The sequence below is a fragment of the Coccinella septempunctata genome, chromosome X (assembly GCF_907165205.1).
Source record: "Coccinella septempunctata chromosome X, icCocSept1.1, whole genome shotgun sequence".
NCBI classification, from domain to species: domain Eukaryota; kingdom Metazoa; phylum Arthropoda; class Insecta; order Coleoptera; family Coccinellidae; genus Coccinella; species Coccinella septempunctata.
The window spans coordinates 19148740-19165441 of NC_058198.1; the positions used below are offsets into that span (position 1 = coordinate 19148740).

At 35.9% G+C, this 16702-nt stretch overlaps 1 long non-coding RNA gene across 1 annotated transcript; it reads right to left on the reverse strand.

The window, feature by feature from the left end:
- Nucleotides 1–11817: 11817 nt before the first annotated feature.
- Nucleotides 11818–12422, reverse strand: LOC123321648. Its single transcript, XR_006538900.1, has 3 exons — nucleotides 12189–12422; nucleotides 12016–12106; nucleotides 11818–11953 (listed from the first exon to the last, which is right to left on the reverse strand). It is a non-coding gene; the product is annotated as an uncharacterized LOC123321648 (long non-coding RNA).
- Nucleotides 12423–16702: the final 4280 nt, after the last annotated feature.

Below are 16702 nucleotides of genomic sequence, written 5' to 3' on the forward strand. Positions count from 1 at the left end.
AATCCCTCTTGTTGAAAGAAAAATTGTGAGAGAAATTCAATTTTATATTTCATAATGATTAACATAGAATATCAGTTGAAGTTGAGTCAGATCTGTCACAATGATAATATCTGTTGCCGAGAACAACTAAGTGTTAATTAATATTAATAATGTTGATAGTGCATGCAGATTCATAGCCTCATCAAGCGATGATTTGTTATTGACCATCTGCTCAGAGGAGCGTAACTCCAATTACTTGGAATTGTCAAAGCACGCGTTCGTTGTGTCTTGTTTGTACAAGAACTTTTTTAATGAGTGGTATTTTCTCGGAATGATGAGCGAGAGAAATCATCATTCCGAACAATACTCACGCCAAAATTTGGATTCAGCAATCGCCTTCGCTCTTCTTTCCGCAATTCAGTCGTTCTCGAAATGAGCTTACGCCTGAGCCTTGGGTCATGGAGGCAGATATCTCTGAATCTTTGGCTCGTCGAATAAACGGATAACAGTGAATCAGCATCCAGATATCTAAAAATGGTTGAAACCATTTCTGCAGGTAAGGACCTGAAGGGATCCGATCTGCTTACGAAACATCCGGGCAAAACTCTGTAATCCATTTCACTAAGCATTCGTGAACAGACGAGTGAGTCCTGAGGAATACTCAAGCTACGCTGGCATATATACTGGCCCGCCGTCACTACGTCCAATGAGCTGATAGAAGGTATCCCCTCCACTCGATAACTTTTCCGTCCGTGTGAAGGTTCAGGGCAGGTCAGATCTATGGGAAGCAAATTGAGATAGGACTGACTCATTTCATAATGAGCACCACACCAGCAGAGTGCTTCCCTAACCGTAGAGGTGGACACGGGAACGAACGGAAATATTCTAGGAAGGGTAGCCACCCAAAATTGCCTTCTGTACCCCCCAGGTATCCACACCAGCAGGATACGTTATTGACAGTATGGGTGGAATCAAGACTCTGGTATAGGAGGGGTGTAGACGGAGATTGATAATCCGATGATATAACGAAAAACGTTCCGATATAACTGAACTCAAACTGATGCTTTTCTATTACACGAGACTGAGAACTGTGAGCGCACTTGCAGATTCAAATAAAAATTCAAACTGTGGAAATAAAAACTGATGGGGTCCTATTAAGCCAGAATTCGTTAGGAGGGGATGTGAATTTTTGGTTAAATTAAGTTTATTTCGCTACAGAAATTTTTGGGTTTTATTACTACCAATAATACAAAATCTTCCTACCGCCTAGACAAGTATAATAAAACCCAAACCGAACTCCAGAACCTATAAAGCTCACGGAATGTTTCTGATCTAAGAATACCGAGAAAAGTAACTATTTAAGTACCTACCTAGTTAAATGAAGTAATTGCTGACAGTAATAGGCCGAAGGCCACTATGTACATTCTAATTATTTTTATTTTCAAGTTATAATCCATTTAGCTCGAATTAATTTGATGCTTTTGTGTATTCATTTCTCAATTTTCAATATTTGAATCTTTGTTTTTAGAAAACCTGGCAGAAGAATACGAAGATGATCCTACTGATTCCAAAATTTCCTGATAGATTTAATGATAAATGAAAAATATTTCATATAGCAAAAGATTGAGTTATATATTTTTCTATTGACTCGGTCATTTTATATTTCATTTCTAAACGAATGCGATAATAATATTCGGTCAAATTCGGTTTATGTCCATATGGAAATTTTTAGGTTCTATATTTTATGAGCTCCACAAATACAAAATATGTATTCCTACCAAGTATCACCTAGATAAGGTGTAATAAAACCCAAAAGAATTGAACAATGTTTAATTGTTGTTCTGGTCTATGTCACGGAAATAGGCAGAACATCTTCGTTCAGATTTAAGAATGCCGACAAATGTACCTATTTACCTATTTTGTAAGGATGAGACGGACATTATTCTAATGGCAGCAATAAACCTATCTATATCTAGAGTATCTGAATCTGGGCATCCTACTTCCCTTCATTTCCAAGTTGTAACCCATTCAAGTCTAATAACAAATATGATGCCTTAGTGATCCCTTATTTGCCAATACTCATTTCATGTTGGAATTATTGCTTAGAAAAATAGATATTTTTGTAGAAGAAAAAGAAACAGAAAGAAAAATTATTTTTTATTGATTTTTCAATGTATTTTTCATTTCTGAATGGATTCAATCAATTCAACAATCGAATCGTCTACAAATTGGAACTGAAACTTGAACGAATTCTTGAATTCCCTATCTTTTCGACTGTATTTTTTTAATCTATATATAAACCTTTCGGAAAACACAACACAGTAATGATAATCCCTCTTGTTGAAAGAAAAATTGTGGGAGAAATTCAATTTTATATTTCATAGTGATTAACGTAGAATATCAGTTGAAGTTGAGTCAAATCTGTCACAATGATAATATCTGTTGCCGAGAACAACTAAGTGTCAATTAATATTAATAATGTTCATAGTGCATGCAGATTCATAGCCTCATCAAGCGATGATTTGTTTTGACCTTCTGCTCAGAGGAGCGTAAACTCCAATTACTTGGAATTGTCAAAGCACGCGTTCGTTGTGTTCTTGTTTGTACAAGAACTTTTTTATGAGTGGTATTTTCTCGGAATGATGAGCGAGAGAAATCATCATTCCGAACAATACTCCCGCCAAATTTTGGATTCAGCAATCGCCTCCGCTCTTCTTTCCGCAATTCAGTCGTTCTCGAAATGAGCTTAGGCCTGAGCATCGGGTCATGAAGGCAGATATCTCTGAATCTTCGACTCGTCGAATAAACGGATAACAGTGAATCAGCATCCAGATATCTAAAAATGGTTGAAACCATTTCTGCAGGTAAGGACCTGAAGGGATCCGATCTGCTTACGAAACATCCGGGCAAAACTCTGTAATCCATTTCACTAAGCATTCGTGAACAGACGAGTGAGTCTGAGGAATACTCAAGCTACGCTGGCATATATACTGGCCCGCCGTCACTACGTCCAATGAGCTGATAGAAGGTATCCCCTCCACTCGATAACTTTTCCGTCCGTGTGACGGTTCAGGGCAGTTCAGATCTATGGGAAGCAAATTAAGATAGGACTGATTCATTTCATAATGAGCACCACACCAGCAGAGTGCTTCCCTAACCGTAGAGGTGGACACGGGAACGAACGGAAATATTCTAGGAAGGGTAGCCACCCAAAAGTGCCTTCTGTACCCCCCAGGTATCCACACCAGCAGGATACGTTATTGACAGTATGGGTGGAATCAAGACTCTGGTATAGGAGGGGTGTAGACGGAGATTGATAACCCGATGATATAACGAAAAACGTTCCGATATAACTGAACTCAAACTGATGCTTTTTCTATTACACGAGACTGAGAACTGTGAGCGCACTTGCAGATTCAAATAAAAATTCAAACTGTGGAAATAAAAACTGATGGGGTCCTATTAAGCCAGAATTCGTTAGGAGGGGATGTGAATTTTTGGTTAAATTAAGTTTATTTCGCTACAGAAATTTTTGGGTTTTATTACTACCAATAATACAAAATCTTCCTACCGCCTAGACAAGTATAATAAAACCCAAACCGAACTCCAGAACCTATAAAGCTCACGGAATGTCCAAAAAACTAATTAGGTATGAGGGGACCAAGTATCTGGGTTTCTGATCTGAGAATACTGAGAAAAGTAACTATTTAAGTACCTACCTAGTTAAATGAAGTAATTGCTGACAGTAATAGGCCGAAGGCCACTATGTACATTCTTATTATTTTTATTTTCAAGTTATAATCCATTTAGCTCGAATTAATTTGATGCTTTTGTGTATTCATTTCTCAATTTTCAATATTTGAATCTTTGTTTTAAGAAAACCTGGCAGAAGAATACGAAGATGATCCTACTGATTCTAAAATTTCCTGATAGTTTTAATGATAAATGAAAAATATTTCATATAGCAAAAGATTGAGTTATATATTTTTCTATTGACTCGGTCATTTTATATTTCATTTCTAAACGAATGCGATAATAATATTCGGTCAAATTCGGTTTATGTCCATATGGAAATTTTTAGGTTCTATATTTTATGAGCTCCACAAATACAAAATATGTATTCCTACCAAGTATCACCTAGATAAGGTGTAATAAAACCCAAACGAATTGAACAATGTTTAATTGTTGTTCTGGTCTATTTCACGGAAATAGACAGAACATCTTGGTTCAGATTTAAGAATGCCGACAAATGTACCTATTTACCTATTTTGTAAGGATGAGACGGACATTATTCTAATGGCAGCAATAAACCTATCTATATCTAGAGTATCTGAATCTGGGCATCCTACTTCCCTTCATTTCCAAGTTGTAACCCATTCAAGTCTAATAACAAATATGATGCCTTAGTGATCCATTATTTGCCAATACTCATTTCATGTTGGAATTATTGCTTAGAAAAATAGATATTTTTGTAGAAGTAAAAGAAACAGAAAGAAAAATTATTTTTTTATTGATTTTTCAATGTATTTTTCATTTCTGAATGGATTCAATCAATTCAACAATCGAATCGTCTACAAATTGAAACTGAGTCTTGAACGAATTCTTGAATTCCCTATCTTTTCGACTGTATTTTTTTAATCTATATATATATACCTTTCGGAAAACACAACACAGTAATGATAATCCCTCTTGTTGAAAGAAAAATTGTGGGAGAAATTCAATTTTATATTTCATAGTGATTAACGTAGAATATCAGTTGAAGTTGAGTCAAATCTGTCACAATGATAATATCTGTTGCCCAGAACAACTAAGTGTCAATTAATATTAATAATGTTCATAGTGCATGCAGATTCATAGCCTCATCAAGCGATGATTTGTTTTGACCTTCTGCTCAGAGGAGCGTAAACTCCAATTACTTGGAATTGTCAAAGCACGCGTTCGTTGTGTTCTTGTTTGTACAAGAACTTTTTTATGAGTGGTATTTTCTCGGAATGATGAGCGAGAGAAATCATCATTCCGAACAATACTCACGCCAAATTTTGGATTCAGCAATCGCCTCCGCTCTTCTTTCCGCAATTCAGTCGTTTTCGAAATGAGCTTACGCCTGAGCATCGGGTCATGAAGGCAGATATCTCTGAATCTTCGGCTCGTCGAATAAACGGATAACAGTGAATCAGCATCCAGATATCTAAAAATGGTTGAAACCATTTCTGCAGGTAAGGACCTGGAGGGATCCGATCTGCTTACGAAACATCCGGGCAAAACTCTGTAATCCATTTCACTAAGCATATTCTAGGAAGGGTAGCCACCCAAAAGTGCCTTCTGTACCCCCCAGGTATCCACACCAGCAGGATACGTTATTGACAGTATGGGTGGAATCAAGACTCTGGTATAGGAGGGGTGTAGACGGAGATTGATAATCCGATGATATAACGAAAAACGTTCCGATATAACTGAACTCAAACTGATGCTTTTCTATTACACGAGACTGAGAACTGTGAGCGCACTTGCAGATTCAAATAAAAATTCAACTGTTGAAATAAAAACTGATGGGGTCCTATTAAGCCAGAATTCGTTAGGAGGGGATGTGAATTTTTGGTTAAATTAAGTTTGTTTCGCTACAGAAATTTTTGGGTTTTATTACTACCAATAATACAAAATCTTCAATGTCAATAACGTATCCTGCTGGTGTGGATACCTGGGGGGTACAGAAGGCACTTTTGGGTGGCTACCCTTCCTAGAATATTTCCGTTCGTTCCCGTGTCCACCTCTACGGTTAGGGAAGCACTCTGCTGGTGTGGTGCTCATTATGAAATGAGTCAGTCCTATCTTAATTTGCTTCCCATAGATCTGAACTGCCCTGAACCGTCACACGGACGGAAAAGTTATCGAGTGGAGGGGATACCTTCTATCAGCTCATTGGACGTAGTGACGGCGGGCCAGTATATATGCCAGCGTAGCTTGAGTATTCCTCAGACTCACTCGTCTGTTCACGAATGCTTAGTGAAATGGATTACAGAGTTTTGCCCGGATGTTTCGTAAGCAGATCGGATCCCTTCAGGTCCTTACCTGCAGAAATGGTTTCAACCATTTTTAGATATCTGGATGCTGATTCACTGTTATCCGTTTATTCGACGAGCCGAAGATTCAGAGATATCTGCCTTCATGACCCGATGCTCAGGCGTAAGCTCATTTCGAGAACGACTGAATTGCGGAAAGAAGAGCGGAGGCGATTGCTGAATCCAAAATTTGGCGTGAGTATTGTTCGGAATGATGATTTCTCTCGCTCATCATTCCGAGAAAATACCACTCATAAAAAAGTTCTTGTACAAACAAGAACACAACGAACGCGTGCTTTGACAATTCCAAGTAATTGGAGTTTACGCTCCTCTGAGCAGAAGGTCAAAACAAATCATCGCTTGATGAGGCTATGAATCTGCATGCACTATGAACATTATTAATATTAATTGACACTTAGTTGTTCTCGGCAACAGATATTATCATTGTGACAGATTTGACTCAACTTCAACTGATATTCTACGTTAATCACTATGAAATATAAAATTGAATTTCTCCCACAATTTTTCTTTCAACAAGAGGGATTATCATTACTGTGTTGTGTTTTCCGAAAGGTATATATATAGATTAAAAAAATACAGTCGAAAAGATAGGGAATTCAAGAATTCGTTCAAGACTCAGTTTCAATTTGTAGACGATTCGATTGTTGAATTGATTGAATCCATTCAGAAATGAAAAATACATTGAAAAATCAATAAAACATAATTTTTCTTTCTGTTTCTTTTCCTTCTACAAAAATATCTATTTTTCTAAGCAATAATTCCAACATGAAATGAGTATTGGCAAATAAGGGATCACTAAGGCATCATATTTGTTATTAGACTTGAATGGGTTACAACTTAGAAATGAAGGGAAGTAGGATGCCCAGATTCAGATACTCTAGATATAGATAGGTTTATTGCTGCCATTAGAATAATGTCCGTCTCATCCTTACAAAATAGGTAAATAGGTACATTTTTCGGCATTCTTAAATCTGAACCAAGATGTTCTGTCTATTTCCGTGAAATAGACCAGAACAACAATTAAACATTGTTCAATTCGTTTGGGTTTCATTACACCTTATCTAGGTGATACTTGGTAGGAATACATATTTTGTATTTGTGGAGCTCATAAAATATAGAACCTAAAAATTTCCATATGGACATAAACCGAATTTGACCGAATATTATTATCGCATTCGTTTAGAAATGAAATATAAAATGACCGAGTCAATAGAAAAATATATAACTCAATCTTTTGCTATTAGAAATATTTTTCATTTATCATTAAATCTATCAGGAAATTTTGGAATCAGTAGGATCATCTTCGTATTCTTCTGCCAGGTTTTCAAAAAACAAAGATTCAAATATTGAAAATTGAGAAATGAATACACAAAGGCATCAAATTAATTCGAGCTAAATGGATTATAACTTGAAAATAAAAATAATTAGAATGTACATAGTGGCCTTCGGCCTATTACTGTCAGCAATTACTTCATTTAACTAGGTAGGTACTTAAATAGTTACTTTTCTCGGTATTCTTAGATCAGAAACATTCCGTGAGCTTTATAGGTTCTGGAGTTCGGTTTGGGTTTTATTATACTTGTCTAGGCGGTAGGAAGATTTTGTATTAACGTTGTGACCCACAACCCACAACAAACGACAAAATAATGAATATCCTCGTTAATCTTCGCTGCTACTCTCATTAATTAGTTTTATTCAACTTTTTATTTGACAAAAAACGATTATCAAGAACCTCGTGACATTCAATTTTTGAAATAACCGAGTTATTTCTTCGAGGTAAATCGGATTCCCTCGTTTTCGAATTAGTCGATGTTTGTTGAATATCTTTTCAACGACAAAAAATAAGACTTTGATATTTGGTACATACTTAAGTGTAACTTGATAAAACATTCAGAAATGGACTTAAAAAATCGAGAGGATAACCACTATGTGAAAACTGTACATTGATTTCGGAAATCAAGATGATTTCGACGATGATTTCGGGATTTCGAATGATGATTTCGTGATTTCGGATGATGATTTCGGTCTTCAAAAGTACATCAATTTCAAAAGTGGTTACCCCCTTGGAAAAAATTAAAAAAATTTCGATAAGGGATGAAATTACAGTATCATATTCCTGAACTTAAGAAAACGCCATTTAAAAATACTAATCAACCTGTGCTAGTATATTTACAACAAAAACACTGCCCTTTTTCACATAATTGGTTTGAAGTTAGACTCTCACACTCTATAAAGTGAAGTCATTATTTACAAAACAATAAGAGCCCTAAAAAATTCTCATCACGAGAACAATTTTAGTGCAGATTCTATTTTGACAGCAACTCGCACAGCAACTAGTCGTGAAAAAAAAACACAAAAGTCATTCTATTCTGAGGGTGAACTGAAGAAAAGCAAAAAATCTCAGGATATGAAAAAATTATGAAACTCACTTTTTATTCCGTCCACCATCTGAAGTCATCCAACCATATCCGTATGGGTAACACTTTGTATTATTTCGGCATCTGTCGCTTCTCCTTATTTTGTCCTTACACCAAAAGCTACTGCAAAACATTCACAGTATGAGGTATGATACAACTTCAACCAAATGATATAATTTGCATAAATAGGTAAACAAATGACAAAAAATAAAAATACGAGTAGAAATCCATAAAACAAGGAATTCATCACCTTCCAATCACATGTTAAAATAGATATTATAAAAAAAATAAAGATTAATTCGAAAATTCCATTGAAAAGATTCAGCCTCTCGTTCAACCTGGTTGTGTTAAGGTAAGACCTAGGGTGAAACAGTTGAATTGTGATGAAAAATAATAAAAATGAACATAAAAAAATATTTCGGTGACATTATGGCACAAATGGATAGATTTAATAACACGTGTAAGTAGATGGAAAACGTTAAAGAGGAAATAAGTTACTTACCAAGAATCAAGTGGTAATCAAACTGGAATTTATTTCGTTCCATATCAATACACACGTTAGTCTTACACAAACACACAAAACGATCGAGACAACGCGCAAACGACAAAATCAAAATGGCACCAATGAATGCTTCCTTGTTCGGTTTGCGCTTCTTCGAATGAAACCCGAATCTCACGTACTGCGTACTGTCGTTTCTCGTTTCTGCACTGACTCTGAGCAGCTGGCTAGAGTGGCTAGTGATCAGCGTTGCCGGGTCCAGATATTTTATTCCTCAGTATACGGTATCCAGAGTAAAGTAAATCTTTACTATGTTGAATTACCTAGATTCTGGATTTTTATTTTTATCAAGCCTTGAGAAGAACGGATAGAGAATATCGACTTCTGAAAGTAGTACCTGCCGCAGACATGCAACTTTTCAGTTTTGCAACTGTTTAGTTGCAGAATTGAGCACAATGAATTTATATGGGGCCGCGCAGACATGCAACTGAAAAGTTGCAGCGATTGCCTTTGTGTGCGCCCTCGAACCGCTTGCAATCAAACTGTTGCGCAACTGAAACGTTGCATGTCTGCGGCAGGCCTTAAGTTCATTTGTATCCAAGGAATAAAATAAATAAAGTCAGTTCCTAAAGGCAATATGATTAAAAATAATTCATCTACTTCACAAATTATTTATTACTTATAATGATTGAAAGCCGATTATACAGTTACAGATAGAAGCTGAATCCAACGTGAAACCCAATTCAACTGACTGCCTGACAATGACAAAATAGAACTGAACTGTCCAAAATTACAATGGATTCAACTTTGAACACGGTTTGAACCTGAACTGTAGAATGTAAAACCGTGGCTTAGAGTAATTGAAGATAGTGTAATATATGAAATAGAACAGATTTCTGGACATCGGAAAATAAATCTTAGGAAAATTTCTCCAACCTGGCATCGCTGCTGATTCTATCGGGGGGGACTGGGAATGCCGCGTCGACGCACACTAGTCTAGTCGAGAGAAGAGCGCGTTATTTGAAAGTTAACTAGGATACGACGAAAATTTAAATCTGCATTTAATATACATAAAGGGGTAGTAGGTGAATGTATTTGAGTATCTCCGAAGTAATTCAAGGGATAAAATGAAATATAAATTAATGCTACTCTATGCAATATAGTTTCAATAGAATATCTATAGACGAAATTATAAATTGTTGAAGAAACAAGGTACCTATAGACTATATCGTGAAATATATTCATACAGATAGATATTTTGTTGTTGTTATTTGCTCTTTCGACGTACTATAATGACTACCCAGTGCGAAAAGAATAATAGCGTAAAACAATTTTTTCTTCACACATTGAAAGGACAGTAACTTTAGACAAGAGGGATGCTAACGACAAAACATTAAAGGAAAAGTCAGTAGAATATTTCACGGATATAACCCAAAATATTCCGCACAAAAATTCAGAGATGTGTTGAAATATTCCTGCAGTATTTCTTATATATTTATTTAAATACTAGTATAGCCAGGAGATCTACCTTTATTGGTAGATCTACCTTTTTTGGCAGATCAGTATAGCCAGGAGATCCACCTTGTAGGTAGATTCGCCTTTATGGACAGATTCGCCTTTTGTCCGTAGCTCGGGCCTACGGCCCTCGTGATTCGCCTTCCGCCGTAGCTCGGGCCTTCGGCCCTCGCCATTCACCTTTCGACCGTAGCTTAATGATACACTTAATAATACGCGAATACTATACAATACTGAGTATCACACATAACTCACAGCGTTCGATATACAGGCATTGTCGCAAATTTCACGAAAGAATACAAATAATCTCATACACTGATTAAAAATTGGCAAAAATCAGTTATATTCAGTTGGACAGAAGCCTTATAACGGAGATTCCATGCATTCAGTTCATCTTGAATTTAAACTTACAAAGTTCTTTCTTTACGATGAAACAAAAAACTAAGTTGAAATGAGAATAACTGGTCAAAAGTCTATAAAAGTAGAATTTTAACGCAAAAAAACACCCTGCTATTGTATTCCAATAATCATTATATCATTCCACTCAAATAAGTTATTCGAAAACATTTTTCCTTCCATCTGGAATAATTAAATACAATAATCCTCGTACAATAATCAAAAAGCTTAAAAATTGGCCGAAATATGTTATATGGAATGGGAAAGAAGCCTAATTATAAAAATTTCAAGCATCATAATATTTAATTCAGATTATTTTGAACAAAATCTACAAAATCCTTTCATCTACGATAAGAAAAAAAAAACTAAACTCAAATGACAAAAACTTGGCGAAAGTCTATACATATATAGAATTTTAACGTTAAAACTTACTCATAGATTGTGTTTCAATAATCTTTTCATCATCCCAATAAGCATTTTATTATTCCACTTCAATGAGTTATTTGAAAACATTTCTCCTATTATCTGAAATGAGTAAATATAATAATCCTTGTACACTAATCAAAAAGCTTAAAAACTGACCAAAATCTGTCATATGGAATTGAAAAGAAGCTTTATTATGAAGATTTCAAGTATTATAACATTTCATTCAGTTTATTTTGAACAAAAACCTACAGAGTCCCTCTCTCTACGATAAGAGTAACAATCTTACCTTAAATGAGAAAACTTGACAAATGTCTATAAATATAGGATTTCAACGCAAAAACTCACTCATAGATTGTGTTTCAATAATCATTATATCATTCCAAATGAATAACTTATCTCAAAACATTTTTCCATAGATCTAGACTTAGAAAATCATCTCGGTACACTACCCGATTGCATGAAAGTTGTCAGAAATCTGTTGTATTCAGTTGAAAAAAAGCGAAACAGATCATTTACTTCACATAGAAACTATCCTGAATGAATTGCTTTATAAACTTACTCTGAACTACCTCTTTTTTACCAAATAACACTGTCCGAGAAATGATATTATACATTTCTTGATCTGATAAATTTATATGTGCCTGAAAATAAATTCCAATTATGAAATATAGAATCTCCTGGTCGATTTTCTGTGCAGACTCACCCCCAAGAACCGTTTGTTATCTAGAAATTCTTATGTTCATACACCAAGAATAAGGAAGTTTCTCATTCTATGAGTTTGCATGTAATTTAATCTGAAATCCATTATGTAAACTTGACAAATGGATCATATACTTCAAATACAAACTCTTCTGAACCAATTGCTTAGAAGCTTACCCCTGAAGAAGCTTTTTTTATTTAAAATGAGACTTCCCGAGAGATGATATTTGACATTTATGAATTTTATACATTTCTTGATATGATAAATTTATATGTGCCTGAAAAATAAGTATTATTGGTGACAAAATAAACTATCAGTTATTACATCCGATTTTGATACAGATTCACGTCCAAGAACTTTCTTTCATATCTCTTCAATAATAACCTAACTTTCCGATTATGGGAAAAAATTCAATTGTGATGTGAGCTTCGTACAGAGAGAAATGTAGTAAATATATCCTATGATATATCCTTCAATTTCAATAATAATTAAATAAACATTAAAAATTTGCATCAATTTTTTCACGGTCTGTCAACAGTAAAATGAAATTTGCCTAAGGATCCCTCAACACTTTTACTCGAATGACAGGAAAACACGTTATAGGAATTGAAAAATTATGGAAATTTTAAAATTTAAAGTTATTTTTGGCTGAATAGTGACATCGACTTTCCTAATATAAATTTATTTCGGCAATTTCAACGCTAAAAATCACGGAATGACTGAAAATATTCAGGGCCAAAACGAAGGTTATGAACGGTTCATAACCGAGGTGGTTTCGTAATATCGAAAATTGCGAACTTACCTGTACATATTGTGCCGAAGTATGGGTACCTGGAGATGCTACAGGATATGGAGAATGATTCTCTAGCATTTGTCTTCCCTATTTTGGCATTATTCATATAATAATCGACTCGAGTTTCCGAAAACTGCAAAAACCCCTTTCGAAACGTCAGACGTGATCGAAATTACCTCTATGCTCTTGGAAATTAATTTATCAAATTTTCATAGACGTCAAAAATTTTCAAATTTCTTACGCTTTTTTAGGTAATATCGTTCGGACTCCGGGAAAAAGAACAGGCCTATTTTAATTTCGGGTCCTTCGAGCTTAGTTCGACACCCATCCCGGCTCTCGAGCTACCGCGGATCTCTCAAGCTAATCAAATCAATTTGGTACCTTTTCGCGAAAATCGTGAATTTCGCGATTTTCTCACTCAATTTTCGGACACTTCTAGACGGGGTAAAAATACGATCTAGGCATTTTCTGAAAGCTCGATTCTTATTCTTGCGTTCCATTTACCGCTCTACCCGGCAACGCGCCTTCGGCGCTCGCCATTTCAAATTTCCCATACCCTCCACCGACACTTCAACATGGCAAAAAATTTGATACGATTCAGTGATCATTTTTATCAACGTTATAGTATTAATTAACATGAATTCTTATATGAAAACGTTTCGGTGAAGTTAAAATATCAATATCTTTCAAAAATATTTCCGGAAATATTTCATGAAATATTAAAAATTTATTTGGGCTTCCACTTCATATTTCAGAAATATTGCAAAGAAATATTCTGGAGCGATTTCTGAAATATTTATTGTAGCATTACTTGAAACGTTAATGAAATGTTCAGTTGCATTATAGGTACTTTGGAAGACAAATAATTTTCATACATATTAGCGTTCTTCATACAAATTATTCGCCAGCCAATCTTTCAAAGAGCATTCAGTAAGATTTCGGGAATGAAAATTGATATAATTTCCACACTTTCAGCTTTTCATCGAAAATCTTTCACTGAAATATTACTTTAAGGTTTTTTCCAATGTATTATATAGACGAATTAGAAATATTTAGTTTATATTCCTGCAAATATTTTTTGAAAATTTTAAGAAATATTTCCCACAAATATTCTGATTCCTATGGATATTTATTTTCCTGAAATATTGCAAAATCTGTCATAAAAATTTCGTAGAAGATTTCATGAAATATTAATGAATCTTATGAAGTCATATTTCATGAAACATTTATTATATATTATGGAAATATTCTGCCAATCTTGCGAAAACTTTCTTGCCGTAAATATTCTCGAAACCTTTCATAAATATTTCAATGAAATCTTTCTTGAGAATATTTTGAAATTTTTCACTGCAATATTCCATGCTATGTCGAAAAGAATCTTCAGTTTGGGTAAATGGCGTGCTAAGAACTTGATTCGATCTTAACCAAGTCGGTCCCGACCACCACTTAGTGCAATTTACCAATCTGAACGGAGTTAAACGGCGAGAGCCGAAATCAGCAGGTTTATCCTCTGATTTAACATGAAACCATTTTTCAGGAGGAACCAGATTTTGAATTTTAGTTGTTCGATTGCTCACAAAAGATTTCCACTTATGAGGCGACGATTTGATCCAAGACAGAGCAACGGTTGAATCAGACCAGGCGCATAGTTCAGAAAACCTAACAGATGGATAGGTGGAGACTGCAAATGAAATCAGTTTGGCCAACAATAGAGCAGCACATAACTCGAGACGAGGAAGAGATATGCGCTTAATGGGAGCAACTTTGGATTTCGCACAGATGAGAAAAGTTCCAATTTGTCCTGATGAATAAATGAAAAGAAAATATACCACAGCTGCATAACCTCTCTCACTGCTATCGCCGAATCCATGTAATTCTAATCTCACATGTGATTGTCGGAAAATGCAACGTGGAATACGTAGATCTTGTAGATGAGAAAGTTCATCTTTACATTGATTCCAACAGTGCACGACGGCAGGAGTAGGCGTCTGGTCCCACTGCAAACCTTGAATCCAAAGAACCTGTATGAGATGCTTCATGAAAAAAGTAAAAGGGGTTAAATACCCAAAGGATCGTAAATTCGGGCAAGTCGCGATAATATACTACGTTTCGTGCAAATCGAATCTATCTTCGATGCTGCAAAGGAAAAGGTATCACTATTGGGATTCCAGCAAAGTCCTAGAATCTTCATAAATTCCCCATCAGTGAATGAGAAGGACTGCATCAGCTGGTGTTCCATTGGAATTCCTTCGAGAAGCTTTGGCTCATTACTCGCCCATTTTCGCAGTTCAAAGCCCCCTTGAATCAAAAGAGAAATGAGGTCATTTCGGAGATTTATAGCCTTTCGAAGATCATCGGAACCCGAGACAATATCATCGATGTATATATCCTCATTTAGGATCCTAGAAGCTAAAGGATAGCTATCCTTCTCGTCGGCAGCCAACTTACGCAAGGTTCGAAGCGCCAGAAAAGGAGCTGAAGACAACCCATAAGTAACAGTGTTTAACTCATAACACCTTATTGACTCTGAGGGCGAAAATCTCCAGAGAATGCGCTGATATTTACGATGACCTGAGTGAATCAGAATTTGGCGATACATTTGTCGTATATCGGCCGTGAACACAAACTTATGCCTACGAAATCGGAGAAGAATGGTGGCAATATCCTTCTGCAGTTTTTGACCTGTAAGAAGACAATCATTCAAGGACGAGTGACCAGCAACCTTCGCTGAAGCATCAAACACAACCCTGAGTTTAGTGGAAGTGCTATCGGGTTTGAGAACGCAATGGTGTGGAATGAAATAAGAAGATTCATCAGAAGGCTTTGACTCTACCAACGTCATATGGTTAGATTCTAAATAATCTTCCATGAAGTCATTATATTGTTGCCGGAGAGAGGAATCTGTATCGAGTCGTTTCTCCAGCAACAAGAAACGACGCAATGCCAATGAATGAGTGTCGCCAAATGAATCGGGAATAGACTGCTTGAAGGGAAGTGAGACACTAAAACGACCCGTTATACTATCTCGAGAGATATCTTTCTTGAAAATCTCTTCACAGAGAATCTCATCGGAAGAATGTGATTCCGATGCCGAAATTGGAAGGTCTCCGAGTTCCCAAAATGCCTTTAAAGTTGCGTTCAGAGATGAATCTAGGGTTACATGCAATGAATTCACTACATTACAAGAAGAATGAGTTCTGCCCATCAAGACCCAACTGAAAACAGTTTCGAGCTGAAGGTTCTGCTACCCCACCATCCTGACGACCATCAAGAAGTAAAGAAAGAAATATTTCTGCTCCCAGTAGTATGTCAACACTACCAGGTTTATTGAAATTCGGATCTGCCAACTTCAGTGATTCATAAGATGAAAATTTGGTTGTGAAATTTGGCAAATCTGAACAAATTTTTGGGATCACAACAGCATCGAAAGTAAAGATTGGATGCGCAATTTCTCGGGGACGGATTGTGCAAGTGACAGTAGAAGATGATGGAGATGATCTTTCCCCTATTCCTTTAATGCATAAAAATGATTTGGATAATGGAAGTCCAAGTGAAGCAACGCACTTTCTAGTGATGATATTAGTTTGGGAACCACTGTCTAAAAGAACTCTCACAGTTTTATAATTTCCCCGGGCATCGAGAATTTCTGCTTGAGCTGTAGCGAGAAGAACATTGGAAGTAATCGAAGATGCCGTGGTAGTGAAACTCTGAGCAAAACTACATGAATTATTTTCTGAAGATGGTAAAGTTTGTTTTTCCTTTTCATCGGAATCGATATGTAGCAAAGAATGGTGTCTCCTAGAGCAAGAACGACAATAGGATTTAGAAGCGCATTTCGAAATGTCATGTGCCGAATGCAAACAATTTACACACCAATTGTTACTTTGGGCGATCTTC